We start from the raw sequence: 15,471 nt of genomic DNA on the forward strand, positions 1-15,471 counted from the left end.
TTCTTGGGTTTTCATGTATATAGATACGTATACACATACGGTGAATGATTGAGGCGGCGGCGGTGACGGCATGAAACCAGCCGAGACTGTTCATATAATTGCTATCGCAGTAGAAGACTCCGGCGTGCAGAATCGAACGTCTGACTTCTTGCTTGTGAGTGCGAGGCGTTAGCCACTGAACCATGAAGAAGCACCTTTTTCACACGTTGAAACGGCAAGCTATTTATAACTACCACTTAATGCTGCCGATGTCCGTCTCGGGGGAACTATCGTATTCAAAGCACTTCCAGTGAGATGGTGCAATGGGCGCGCGTCGCCAGATTGCCAGGACGCGGTGGCGCGCGCTCTCATCTCCCACGCGTACTTTGCCCCGCAGAGATGAGGAGCGTGGACGCTCACGCGTGCGCGCCCTTATCTCGTGGTGAGGAGAATCGTACACCTTGGGCTTTCACCATAACGATTTTGTTGTAGTTACCGGGGTGCACAAAGGTCACTGCACTCGCTGCATAGTCTCCGTTTGCGAGAAGGGCGCGCTTTTCAGACACAACCAAGTAACAACTGAGACGCTTATTTGCATTCCTCTGTACCTGCGAGATACATTTCGTGCGTCATTTGTGCGTGACAAACGCGAAGCCCGTTTCTATCTGCTTGTCATTATTGGCGTGACCTGTTAATTTATTGCTATCGCGTTCATTGCTTCGCCTTTGCGGCAAAGCTCTGACTTTTTATCATAATTCTTCGATTATTGTGCAGTGAACCATGGAATAATGTACAGAGCGAAATGATTGACATACAAAGTATATGACCAAAGCACATGTGCAAGCAACGGCAGAGGGAAACACCTTGACTGATTTGCAATGGAGGTGTTAATTTGAAAAGGAATGTTGCCGGTCACTCAGCCTTCATAAAAGCACCTTGCTTCACCTTGCTTCACCTTCCATGTCTTTCTTTCTTTCTTTCTTTCTTTCTTTCTTTCTTTCTTTCTTTCTTTCTTTCTTTTTTTCTTTTTCTTTCTTTCTTTCTTTCTTTCTTTGTGTGGCAAAAGGTTCCAGACGTCGTGACGAGCCAGCATGTTGAGGCGTCTAAACATCAGTCGTTCATACTACACATTGTTGTAACTTCCAGGTATGCTTTAGCGATTCTAAGAAAGGTTCTGGAAATAGGCTTAATAAAGTTTTTGCGTTCCATTTCTACCTAGGAAATGCTCTTGCTACCAATTATTGTAGCAAAAGCTTCCTATTTTACTTCCAGCGTACGCATCAATCATTTATTTATGTTCCAATTCAGCGTTCGTCACCTTTCTTGTATTCTCCCCTACGTTCAGGCGTTGCTCAATCGCAAGCTAATTTGGTTTTCAGTGGACTCATGTGGTGCTGCTGGTTTGGGATCGTGAATGTTTTGTTTGGGTTTGCGAATGACCAACTGACTGCCTGATAAACTTTGGTGTTACTTGTCTAAACGAAATCCCTCATGTTCCTCTTTTTTTGTACTAAACTACAATTTGCTATTTAAAGTATAGCCCGTCATGACTTTGTGACTTTTTAGCGCTCATGGAAAGATAAATAATTGAAAATAAATGAACACAATACATTAGGAAGTAGGATTTCAGAATTGCAGATACGTATCACTATTGTGCGGGCTGAGTTGCGCCTTTTCTACAATTTCGTGAACGCAGCGAAACGATTCGCTTTACGATACGCTCTTGTTAAAGCAATATTCCCCATTCCTCTGGCAGATGCAGACTCTTTTGGAACGTCACTTTTACGACGTTGTTAAATCAGCCTTATCACAGGCGACAAAGTAAACTTGGCGGACCTCCAAGGAACCGGCGCAGAGATGACCACATGGTCGCAAAGTCCACGTGGCGACGGTTCCTACGGCGACGGTCAATATGACGTGGGCTTCGTGTTTTATACTTCAGTGACGGGAAGATGAAAGAGCCAAAACTGAAATATATCACGTTGATTTGCATGCAGAATGGATTCCTGTTAATCTTATCAACGTGCAGATGTTCACGTCCGCGGCTTCGTATGGGCACTCTTTGCCTCTAGTGGTGCCGCATTGCGCACGTCCAACATTACACAGAATATAATAGCTATCGTGTTGCTGTTTCTTACCACACAACCCGTTGGAAGCTACAAGTATAGATAGGGCTGAGCCAAAGTCAACTCGCACCGTCAATAAGGCGGGACTGTGCTTCCGCGAACACACCTGCTCTTGTCTGAGGGCGGCCTCGTCAATCGCGATATGCTACTTTTCGAAAATGCTCAAGTGCAATGATCTTAGCGCTACGACCTACGAATGATAAACTTACACGATTACACACTCGTATTAGTTTTTATTTTTTCTCCTACAGACTACCACCGCTACGAACAACGCCAGAGGCACACGGAAAGTTAGAACGTGCCATGTTAAACCTGCAAGCCAACGATTACAGGGTCTTTTTGTTGAGGGCAGGCTCACTTTTTTGTAATAACCCGTGCTTAACTCAGAGTTCATCTGTGAACCATTCAGTGCGTCATCTCTAAATTTTCTCGCGCTGCTCTGGGAGGTCCTCACCTATAAGCACACAAGCATGCCTAAGTTCTTGCAGTTTGCCGTCGTTTGGACGTTAAACATTGACTTCTGGCAGCGGAAGCAACATGATTATTGAGGTTCATAGATGTTGGAGTTCTTGCACAAAATATTAGCAAAAAAATTTATCTGGATTATAACTTGAAGCCCTTTTCCAGTACATTACTGTCAAAGCTAAATGGGCTGCATTGCACCTTTACAAGCTGTACGCCATGACGTCGTATGCCTCGGAAGGGAGCGTGGGGATTTTCTCATGCTCCAAAGCTGCATACTACCTTTTCGAGCCTTAAGGGTTTTTTAGATCAATATAGAACCATAAAGTAGACGAGTAGTTGAGCATAGAGATGCGAAGGGCGAAAGAAAAAAACAATAAAGTATTAGGAAAAAGCTCTAGCTTTTTCTGTTTTTTTTTTTCTCAACGCGCTTGAAAAAGCTGGCCTAATTCCCCGGAAGAAACGTACACAAATAAAGCTTATGCAACACTCAATGTTGAACGTGAAACCAAAACGTCGCACATGATACCAAAACACCGAAATGGAGCTGTCGATTCGCCATCGACATCCCATAAAGTCAGCTCCAGCGTCAGATTAGCTTGACGTAGCTTCGTCGTTCGGGTGTAGTCATGTTGGGAGCGGTTCCTAATGTTTTGGTACCCACTGTTGTTCAGTTTTGACTTTCCCTCGTTCAATTCTGTGACATGCGGTGGAAGTCTGCGCATAAAACCATGTTCAAGCAGATTCTGCAATGGTTGGGCCGGTTTTCGACGTGTGGATACACTACATGGTCGGGGAGCCCATTGGCGGGAAACGGGGACTCGCTGTCTATAAGCACTGCAACAGCAGCTACGCTTTTCCCAATGCGACACCTTAACATGATGAAAAAAGCTACTGGTGAAGCTAGTGATACTGACTGAATAAGAGTTTGAACTTCATTCTTTTACCACCTTGATCAATGTTAGCATAGTCGAAGCCACGGCGAAATAAACATTTCTGGGTTCTTTGTTCTAACTGCTGTAACAATTCCAGCCGCACCCATTTACAGAAAGCTAATGAATTTGTGGTGATGCTTGTGGCCTTCCTTCAATCTGTTAGCTACCATATTCGTTTGTGAATAGAGAGAAAGCATTTCATTTATGTTATTTCAAGAATGAAAGTTATTGCTCTTGATACTTGGCCATAAACTAGTGCTATATGCTAAAAAAAAATTTGTTTTTTTTTCATTTTCTACAAAATTTCGGAAAGAAACGTGCAAAAAAAAGCTGCTTTTTTTCACAGTGCTCAAAATGTCCGTGAGTTTTGCATCTCTGCTTGACCATATTATGTACATCACAGGTGAATAGGTCCGTAAATTGAAGGCATATGCCACCTGCACACAAGAAGGCACATATAAAAGCATAATGACGCTTTCCTCACGTTGACTTCTGTTACATGAAAACCTGGCTGAATCAAAAATCTTCGTGTCATTAATATATATCTCGATCAGAGCCCTCACACCTTCATTACGCTCTCCATATAAGGACAAAAATGTGAATTTGACAAGCTAGTTCAAATGTGCTATAGCGGAAACTTGAAGACGAGGACGCTTCGACGGGTAAATGGTAGAGAAAGAAAAGGCATGTGGGCAGCTGGCTCAATCTGTCTGATTGTTTTCCATGGGCCATTCAGCAGGAGTCGCTAAATTACCCACGAAGTGCTGGAGGTCACGAAATGAGCAAATAAAAAAAAACAAATGAAAACAATTTAGTGAGACAGGAGGCTTTAGGCAGCTGTAGGATCAGATGAAATTGTATTGCACGTGACGCGCGGGGCATTTTAATCAGAGTACGAGAATCCTGTCAATCAGCTTGCGCCAGCGACGTGCACTATAATGGCTGCTCGTGCCGGGGAGAAAGTTTCACAAACGAGTTTACATAGGGTTAATCACTGCGAACACTAGCGGAATGCGCATGTAGGGTACTTGTTTTTCAATCATGCAAAAACAATTCCTCATACACCTTATCGCCCGAATAAAGTATTATTGTCTTCGCATTTGCTTTCAGATTTTTTTTTGAACGAGTGCCAGATTTTGCTTAAAACCAGGTAGACAGGCTGAGAGCCTTGCTTTTGTTTTTGCTCGTATGTTGACTACGGTGAAGTAAGGAACGTAACTTCTTTGGTATAGATTAAAAAAAAAAAGCCTTGCGAATTGGAACGAAGGAAAATCATTGAAAAGAAAAGAGAACGACGTGTCACGTTTAAGCGCGAGAATTACACAAATGAAGAAACATTTTGAGACGCATATTCAGGCTCGGTATTTTCCGAATGAGTCACCCACAACGAAACGAAAAAAGCCGATGAACAGAAATGTACATAGATTTATTATGCCCAGAGAAGGCCACGGTATGAGCACAGTTGAAAAGAATAGTTGCGTTATTCGGCGTTACCCGGTGTTGCGCATTTCGTTTGCCGCAAGCACAACATTAGGATTAAGCATACACTATTATAAGTGTGCAGGCTAATGAAAACCACAGCCATACATAGCATGGCGAAAGCTTTCTACATGTACCAGTTGAGTCGCGAGAAAGTCTAAATTTAAGCTCGTGGCTCATTGTATACTGTGTAAATCCCCTCTGCATTGTGTGAACTTCTCAATAAAACAGTCATAGGAAATCGTTCGAAGTTTGTGTTTATAAGCGGAAGCAACACGGCTGTTGCGGCTGACGGATGTTGGAAAGAGAGAATTGTTTTAATGTAGAGCTGCAGGGGTTTGCCTGGTTTTCCACCTGACAGGCTACTCCAAGGTGGTTGTTGGAGTTACGACACAAAATATTGGCCAAAACTGGTATCTGAATTCATAATCTGAAGCCATTCACCAGTACATTGTTTTCAAATGTAAGCGGGCAGCGTTGCGCGTTTAGAAGGTGCATGCCATGACGTCGTATGCTGCAGAGGAGCACATGTGGATTTTCTCGTGCTCTGAAGCTGTATACTATATTTTCTAGCCTCAAGAGCTTTTTATACTAAAGTAGGACCATAACGTAGACGAGTACATGAGCGTACCCTGCACGTCGTAGGTGAATAGGTCCCCAACTTGAAGGTATGTCATCTGCACCAAAGGAGGCGTGTGCAATGACGCTGAAGTGAACTAGGGAACTCGTATATCTGTGAATCTGGATGCAAGTCTCATTGTCATTTGGAAAACTGATATTTCTAACGCAAGAACAAATGTCCATCTCAAGTATTTAGTTTGTTCTTTTACTTGCCAGGCTGGGGCAAATGGCCTCGACCACATACCACCAATTGTTAGAAGAGCCCGCAGAGACTGCTATTGAGTATACCCCTAACTTGTCCAGCCTCTTACATTCCTGAATTAGCTGTTATATTTACGAAATAACAATGAAGAATGTAGATGAATGCGTTATTCGATAACGTGGCGACAGTTCCGCTTGTAATCATGAGATACTCAAGCAGGGTAACATATTCATGGACAATAGCGCAGTGCCACTGATAGCAATCCGTGGTAGGTTTTTCAGGAATTATGCATGCGTTTTGGCTTTCATTCGCCGCAGCGACTGATTCAAGCTGCCCAATGACCAGCACAGCACGATCAACGCAACGAGTGAGAGCCAAAAAAAAACTGATTATCTTCAAGGGGATCACTTCGACAAATACCACAAAGTATAACTATCACTTTCTTGTGGCACACAACAACGGTGATGCTTTTCACCGCAATTCGCGAAGGCAACGTGGGCGTGGAGCCCAGGAACGAGCAAGTCCTTACCGGCCAGGAGACACGTCCGGTGCGCTCGACGCTCTTCCTGTGTTCTGAGTCGCCCTGCTCCTGGGCACCACCCCTGTTATCTGGTGGTGTCCTAGGTGGCCCTAGTGGTGCTGTTCCGGTATGCTGGGTCAATGCTCTGTTGCCTCGCCCGAGGAGCAAGCAAGGTGGAAAGGTGAAAAAGAAAAGAAGAGGAGGCGAAGAAGAACATGAAGATGCCCGGAGGGATTAAACGAAAGAGAGATGCGGCTTAGGAAAGAGTTCATCCAGCTCGGAACCGAAGCTCGAGGAGAAACGAGTCTTTGTATAGAGTAGGCCCGACGGATGCACTAAGTGCGTAAACGCACGAACGCCAGCAAGCCCTGATGCCCAGTGCGGCGCCGGAGATCAAAACAAGCAGAAAAGAACGAAATTAAAGAGCCTGTGTACGAGAGAACTGGTTTGGATGTCCGGCGAGATTTTCGGACGTCGGGGACCCACGCGGTTGTTTTGCCGGCTGGCGCAACGCCATGCTGAGTGAAGAATCGCACGAGCCTGCGAGCGTGTATTCCTCCTTCGTCCGGTGGTTGTGTCGCCCAGAATGCAACACATAGCCAAAAGTGGCGTGCAACTCGGTGTGAACAAACCCCGGGACAGGTTTGCGATATATGCTCAGCCGACTGCTTAAGCAACGTCGTTTTCTTCGTGGGGTCGGCACCTCGGGAAAGGGGTCGTTTTCTGCGCTAGACACGCACATATAGCCTGGCCTGACGCCCTCAAGGGCTGCACGTCGCCTCGAGCCCCGTACCGTTTGACCTTGGCCGTGGCCACGAGTAGATTAACGCGACGTCTGTCGTAGTCTACCGGAAGTGTATCCCGCCGTCTGCGCATACCTCTGCCGCGTTGTACAACGTGAATCGTTCTGGCTGCACATACGCCACCATAAATTGTCTGCTCGAGAACCGGACGTTGTCCTCGCTCGTAAGGTATAGCTTGGAAACGGGGCAGAGAGGGCAAAAGACAACACGCCTCCTTCCGCCGTTTCACCTTAGAACTCCAGTCTTCCGTATTGGTCTCCAGCGAAGGCGCTATTATCACCGCTCCAGGAAAAAACGCAAAAAAACTTGCTTCGTCCTTTTTTTTATTTTTGCATCTACCCCCGGTATAAAAATGAGAAGCTTTCAAATGCAGTGCAGGTTTGAAAGAACTCATTGTGAGGATGCAAGTTTTGGGCGCCATATTACGCAGTGCTTGTCTTTCACAGCCTTCTGTCTCGCCTCGTTACTGCTGTCATCACATAGCATTTCATGTTGCTGTATATACAGTGTCTCATTTAGAATCTGATGCACTACGTACGGTTATGCAATGATATTGAAAGTATGATTGCCTATAGGCGTGATCGTATACATCAGCCAAATATTCATAAGCGTCTTCTTCCCCACCCCCCTACGGAGTCTCTTGTTCACCAGACAGCCAATGAGGACATTTGCAGTCATGCTGGAAGAGTATTTGAGTTTGAATACTTGGATCACGTTATGTCATGAGATTTGGCGTGTCAGTACACTTGCCCGGTACGCAGAGCCAAGAATATAGCTTATATCTGGATATAGCTTATATCAGGTTTTCTTTTTTGTGGAATGCCTCGAAAACAAACAGTAACTGGGACATGCAGGCAGTGACTATTCGTACAAATAAGGTATGCATGGATGTTAGCAGCAAGGAAATGTTCAATGATAAGCTCACTGATTAACTCGGATATGTTATTTACTTACGCCAATTTAGATTCTTCTAATTGCGAAATCGAGACAACTAGTAAAGTTAGGCCAATTTAAAAGAAATACTTCAAGTAAAAGGATCTGTCCCCGAAATTCACTACCAAATGGCTCAGCGCCAACAGCTATTAAAAGCCCGCTTTAAAGCAATAAAAAAAAAGTGCCAGCTTAATATCGCAGTACACCTTGAAAGCGGTGCTAGTTGGAGGATTTCAGCTTAACAGGCATAACTTCACACTTCTCCTAGGTTCTTGCATTCGGATTTAGCATGGGCCAAGAATTTATATAGTTAATAAAAATAATTAGTATACTTAGCAAAATATTTGAATTCACTTTGATGCTTAATGGTTTGTGCTTTTGTATGTACAGCTAGTGCCAACATTAAACACCTCATATTTTTATTTCAGCAGAAGAGCGCAAAGACGTTGGGTCGTACGTGCAGATCAACTGTGTCGTCCGTTGCAGTAATGAGTGTGCAGCACTGGGCAGGCCAAGGTTTGTGGAAAACGGTGGAATGAAGGCACCACGAAGAACGTGAGAAATGCACCCGAATGCGGATCCCAGACGCTTGGCTTATTGTCCAGTGCAATGCCAGGACGGCCCCCCTTTTTAAGCCATTTTGACTGCAAACAGCCCTTCTTAGGCCCTCAGCTGGTCCGGCATGTTCAAAGGGTTCTACGAGGGAAGACGACTGCACTGCGAAATTTGAATTACTGCAGCCGTGTTGTCCCCGCTTTTGGCGCATCTCTGAGTGCACTGACCCGGAACAAATCAGGGTAGGCTCAGCCGCAACGTCTTATGCGTTCAAATGGTGCCGAGTCAGGCAGGCCGATGATAACACTATATTGCCTAAAATGTCCGCTACAGTTTCTTTTTACGTTATGCACACAAACCCCATTTGCACAATTATAGATAAAATATTGACTAATTGTGACAAAAGAAAACGAAGCAAGTTGTACCAACACTGCCACGTGGGCAAGTTGGTATGTGTTCATAGGCTGAAAGTAACAGTGTACTAAAAACGAATAGCATAGCTATTATTGACGCTCTGTCCATGTATTCTTTATTTAAGCTTGATTACTATAGCCGTGGGTGCTGAAGGACATCTACGTGTCCCCAGGCTCATAAAAGTGCGCATTTCGGTTGGACTTTCTCTTCGAAATATTTTTTTAAAAGAAACATCTAAATTTTTGCACACTTAACACACCGGCTACATTCTGCTCGTGAGTAAACTTCACTTCTCCGCTGCAAACAAACATTTACAAGGTATTGTATACTAAAAAAGCTGCGAAGAAACAAATCGCTTTCGTAACATTGGCAACGCTTGAACGTTTCGCCGCCGCAGGTTATGTATACACATAGCACTCTATTCTGAGCTCAATGGCCGCTCAAAATGATTGACTCATTCGGATAGAGAGACAAAAAGAAACTGGGCACTCAAATGACGGTGTTTCGCCTTGCTCGCGCCAAGTGCAATAACACCGGAAGGCATACTGAAACTATAGGATTGTCAATCGGACGTGAAAGAAAGAGAGAAAGAAGGAAAAGAAAAAAAGAATTTCAGAGCACAATAAAAAGGTACTCTGATGTGTACATGGACACAATGCGTGGTGAAGTAACGTGGTGCCATAATTCACCGCTCGCTTTGCAGCTATAGGGTTCCCGTAACTGGGCATACAGCGTTTCTTTCGTTACTTTCTTGACAGTATTCTTTAATGGAGTGATCAAAATGTGATGATTCAATTCAGCTTTGAACGAAGTTTTTTTTTTCGAACGTCAAACTGCAATTTTGTATCAGCTATTTAATTCGCAATATTATAAGCATCCTTCGCCATTAGCAAGTCACCTATAACTTCGCTAGAGCAATGAAGCAATATTTAGCGCATCGTAACGCAAGGACGAGAAAAAGGACACAACACGTGAGCTAACTTTCAACAGAATGGTTTATTACACCCGGAGCACGAATATCTACAGTGGTGATGCCAACACGCTGATGTGCGCAGAGAAATGCGTTTCTTTTTTTTTTTGTATCATTCTGTTTTTGCACAAGATATGCGAAACAATTTACTCGCTAATGAACGTTTCAAAAATACAGTCATGTTTCTGATAGGGACAGGGGCAACATGCTTACGCAAGCGCAACCCAATTTTGGAATTTTGGTGGTTTCAACTGTTGGTTAGTTCATCATTGTTGATAACACGTCAGTTTTCTGAACAAAAAAAAGGGGGTAGGGGGGGTGGGAGTGAACCCAAATCTCTGCAATGCATCGCGAGTTATCCATTATTGTTATTCTTTACAAGGTTAATATTTTTCTCGTAACCCTCCCGTTGAGACCATGGCCCGTCTGCGCGATGTACTGCCTTTCGCGTGAAAGCGTTATGTGGCGCACCACCGCTTCTCTGCGGTCCGGCTAACCTCTCTGTCCTTCCGTTTTTTCTGCTCCTACTCTGCAGTCCGCGAACAGTTTTATTCCTTCCCGAACGACAGGTTACGTAAGTGGTTACGTAACTCGTAACTGGTCTTCGTACATTCAATATATCACGATTGGCTGACATCTACCCTTGCGAGGAGTTCAGTAGAGTGAGAAAATTTTTCTGCTTATACAGGCCTTGATCCTGCGGCGTACCATGTAAGATTATAAGAGAGAGAGAGAGAAAAAGAAGAAGAAGAAATATAGCAAAGGTACAGAGAGTAATTAAACTACGTCCAGTGACGTTTAGATAATAAACATCTAAATACAAAACCAAAGCTCATTGAGAGTTCAGTACACGATGCAGAAGTTTGTTATTTTTCATTTGCACCTGCCAGTAAGTGTTCATCCAGAATTATTGTTTTGGGGAGGTGTTATAGAATCGCTCGTGAGAGTGGTAGGGACAAATAAAAAGAATGCTCTCTAAAAGGGAAAGAAAAAAATAAGTTTACGTATTTATCGTGTCCACAGAAGGTTTCTAGTAGCATTTGGCTTAAGCTCAATTGCAAAGCAACAAAATATTTATGTATATATTATTTTTATTTATTTATTGTTATTTGTTTGTACGAGTACCCTAGGGGTCCGATAGGGGATAGGTTACTTGTACAAAGTAGCAAATGGGAGTACAAAAGGGGAGGGGGTGAAGACATGCCGGTGGGAATCAATATGGATTGAAAGAATTATTTAAAATGACTTATCTCTTTATTGTCATGAGGTTGCAACGGGGACGAAGGGAGCAGACTCTATGCTAAGATGAAACTGTTTGATCGGCCTAGCGTTTGGCCCGGAAACTGAAGGTCAGATTACAGTAACACAGGGCGCTGATAGCAGCGAACAGCGTCGGCCGTCGATCAATTGACAAGCGGTGAATCGCAGCGGCATTTACACACGTGTCGTCGAATATTCTAGCGTTATCGCTAGCAGCCGTATGTTACAGAATAATCTATAACGTTCGCAAAGTGATTGATTGATATGTGGGGTTTAACGTCCCAAAACCACCTTATGATAGCGAGAGACGCCGTTGTGGAGGGCTCCGGAAATTTCGACCACCTGGGGTTCTTTAACGTGCACCCAAATCTGAGCACACGGTCGCAAAGTGAGCGTGACCTTAACTAAATTACAAGGTATATGGAGACTGGTAGCGGAGGCTCCACAGAAGCCCATACGTTCGGAAAAATGATGGCTGATCAGCTTTTCATGGGACTTAGCCAACGCCACCTAGATAACTTCAGGCCTGCTTACTGTGTCGGCCACGGGCTCTGGCGTCACTCCGTTTTGTCCAGTGTGTTTCGCTGCGCAGACGTGCCTACGCTTGCTCTCATCGCTGGACAGACATGCATTGCCAAGGCCGACGAAAGTTTTTGTGGCGTGCTAGTGTTTTTGTTGGTGACTGTAGAAGACCATCTTTACCTGTGTCCGTGAACTGCAGCGTGAATGTGTGATGCGTTTTGTGCACTGAATATTCGCAATCTGTACGGCTGGAAATGTGAATGGTTGGGCGATGCTGCGTGGCAAATTGTTACGTCAAAGGGACCAATGCTGCGAGTGTTCTTGTTTCCCAAGGACAACCGAAGAACAAAATGGGAGCGTGTATTTCGTCAAGCTGACGTCGACATCCGTTTTCTTCGTAATTCGAAGGTACGTGTGTCCGTACTGCATATTTTTAAGTCGTTCCCCATCGCCACCATGTTTCGTTCTTGCTCCAACATAAAGGTGCCATGCGTACTTCTGACTTATTGGCGTATGCGCTGGCAATTAACAATAAAATGCACGTAGCAGAACGTTTTTAGCACAGGTGTTTTTCCTTCAGGGTCAGTGAACATTTTGCAACTGGCGATTCGCGCCGTGGACTTATATTACATCTATTCACTTGGTTGATAAAAATGGAAGAGATGATGTTGCATCACTTAATGCATCGGTTTTGGGCATAGTATTTTCTTGCCGTTGTTCATATCACGTTTTTGCAGTAATATTGCGGTCAGCACCTTAGTATAATACGTTTCTTTGGCATTTAGAGGCGTGTAGACACTTAGGGTAAAGCGCTTTCTTAATTGGTTTTCAGGTGTGTAATAGCTCTACTTCAATCTAGAATAATTAAGAACCATAGCCAAAAATACACCGATCCGAAAAACGGCAGTGTGGTAGAAGCACCCGTGGGGCCACACGGTTTAACATAGACCCAGTACTAAATTTTCCCAAGCCCTAAGTTATATGACCGACTACGCACCACTGCGAGAGAGGCCAAAGCAAAAGTGGAAACGCCGCTTCTTGCGTCGGTCGCAAAAGTTTTTTTGTGTGTGTGAATTATTTTCTCTTCGAACGGTGTTCACCCTTATATTGGGCTGAATAACATACTTGTCGCAGCAGCACACATTCTCCTCAATAACTACGTGTCTATGAAGACAGATGTTTGAAAGAGACAAAACTTCAGAAACTTTGCAAATGAGTTAGGAACAGTTTCTCTGCATGCTCTGGATAGTGTGTGTATGCGTGTGTGTGTGTGAGTAAATAAAGAATTCATAAAATTTACACCGTATTTATTTTGTCAATTTGTTGGTCCATCAAATTTTGCTTTTATAGATCGACCACACGTTCGATAGCGTCAATCTTTGACTTTTTCGTGGAAGAAATGGCTCACAGGTGCCTCTCCAAATGCTTTAACGCGCAATACTTTACCTAAACCAGTGACTTTTTTTAAATGAAAAGGTAGAATACAGCTGGTAAGCATGTAAAACTTGCCGCTAACGCTTTATCTTTTAATGGGAGACAATTGTGGCAATTAAGTCAGACTTCCGTACGCGCACTCGCTCGGGCAAAACGAGTGACGTCACGGCAGCAATGAGCAGGCCTGATAATCTTCTAGGTGGCACTGGCTTAGCGCCAACTCTGTGAGGAGGTAACACTTCCGGTGGAACAAAATAGTGTATGTGACGCACTAGCTAGTAAACAAGTGACGTCACTTTGTGCACACTAACGCGAAATTTGATCTCAAATTACTTTTCATAGGCCCTTGATCGCTAAGGCAATCGCCAGCGAGTCATTCACGAGTGCGCTTCAAGTCAACGCCAGCGAATCCAATCCGAAGTCATCACTAAATAGTGACGTTTAAGTGTACTACCGTTCACTTTGCCTCGGTTTTACAAGGACACTTATTCTGTGAATTTTTATTTGCCGTTCGTGGAATCTTCCGCTGATTGATTATATATATATATAATATATATTATATATATATAATCTTCCGCTCATTGATATATATATATATATATATATATATCTGCAGCGTCCCTAGTTTGTTTCACACATACGCAGGTTCTTTAGCATGCGCAGTGCTTATGATCTACTGTTTCGACAGGAAGAAGTGACACCCAGTCACGCCAAAATGAAGACATTTCAGTTTTATTCAATGGTCACAATAACTCAAATTGATTACACTGCACAAAAGGGTAATGAGAACAAAAAAATATGCGGACACTCCCTGCGTTATGTATTTTTTTGCATTATGCTGAGATAAATTACCGCTGCACTCTAAGGCAAAATTACCCTAAAAAAGAGTAACGGAGCCCAATAGGCGCGCGCGATGAACGGATAGACCGTTGAGGAGCAACCACAGAGGGAAGCGTGCCGCACGAAACCACTTAGTCTCCGAACACGCTCCAAAGGGATGAACCACCCGGGGCTTGCAGGCAGCACGAAAAGCGTTGCGTAGGTGACTGACCGTCCTGCTCCTCCTCCGCTGGCTCAGTCTTTCCCCGTATTTTGCTGGAGACGGATCGCGTTGCGTCGAGCTCGGAGTGCTCGACCAGGGCCGCCTTGATTCGAAGATCTAGGAATTACGACGTGGTGCTTGTGTGTACGATTGGATGAGCGTGGGCTGCTGCTTTTGCGTTTCGCTGCACCCATGAAGTCTGGAGCAAGTCTCGACATGTCACCCCACCGCGCTGTATATCTCTGGCTTCAAGATAGTCACGACCAACACACGACAGCAACAGTTGAGAAGGCCAATATGGCGGCCGAGAAGACCGCAGGCCTATCGGATGTATACTTCAGTCCGACTCAGGGCAGAAATCAGTGCTGGATTCTTAAGCAAGTAGGTTATCATTCTTTATTATACTCTACTTGTCGCGTGTGCGATACGGATCGCACTTGCCGGCAACGGGCTCGGTCGGATTGTATATCGCACGCACGAAATGCACCGCGAAGGTGAGCTTCGGCGTCTGCAGTTCGCCTGTGCTTTGCGACGGCCTGGAAATTGGCTGCCATTGCCGTCGGCCTCCCGTACGCTCGCTCATCGAGTGCTCGCCTGTCTCCGCCACGATGAGCTCCGGGCTGACGATGTTGGGCTTAGACCTCGTCGCTGTGTTGGTAGTCGTCGAAAACACGTTGTGGGTTCTCGTAAAGAGCTTGATTGTAGTACTTCGCGCGCTGTAAGTGCACCAGAACAGGTTGGCGGGGCTTTCTCTAGCGTCGGAACTCACTGAAAATTGGTCGCCATTACAGTTGGCTTTCCCTTCAGTCGGTCGCAAGCAGCTCGGCGCCGTCCATTGGCCGCGGCAGCGGACTCGCATTTGCGCGCTGCACTCGCTCTAGTTTGTGGAAAAGGGCCGCATTACCGTCGATTTCTTCGGCGCTAGCTCCAAACCAGCTTGGCGCAGTTCCTGGCAGCGGCCAAGCGTACGCTTGCTCTCCTGTTCGAAGTTCGCTGGTGGCAGACACTCCGTGTGCAGCGCCGTGTTTGGTCACACGTTCGCTTGCTCGAACTGAACGACGTCGCTCGCTTAGGACTCACCGACTTATTAGCGGCGGTGGTTCGCGGGGTTGTGGCTGCGGCCGCCACTCCTAAGCTGTTGCACTACGGGGATCGAAATGAGTCTTTGACGATGTGTGACATCATGGTGAAATTATTAGCATGTCTGTCATATC

The 15,471-nt window shown here is 45.0% G+C and overlaps 1 protein-coding gene across 1 annotated transcript in view; it reads right to left on the reverse strand.

The window, feature by feature from the left end:
- LOC119176733 (uncharacterized) overlaps window positions 1-15,471 on the reverse strand; it is a 64,684-nt gene that overhangs the window by 28,372 nt on the left and 20,841 nt on the right. The gene's annotated exons all lie outside the window — the stretch shown is intronic.

Source organism: Rhipicephalus microplus, chromosome X (assembly GCF_043290135.1).
Source record: "Rhipicephalus microplus isolate Deutch F79 chromosome X, USDA_Rmic, whole genome shotgun sequence".
In the NCBI taxonomy this organism is placed as follows: domain Eukaryota; kingdom Metazoa; phylum Arthropoda; class Arachnida; order Ixodida; family Ixodidae; genus Rhipicephalus; species Rhipicephalus microplus.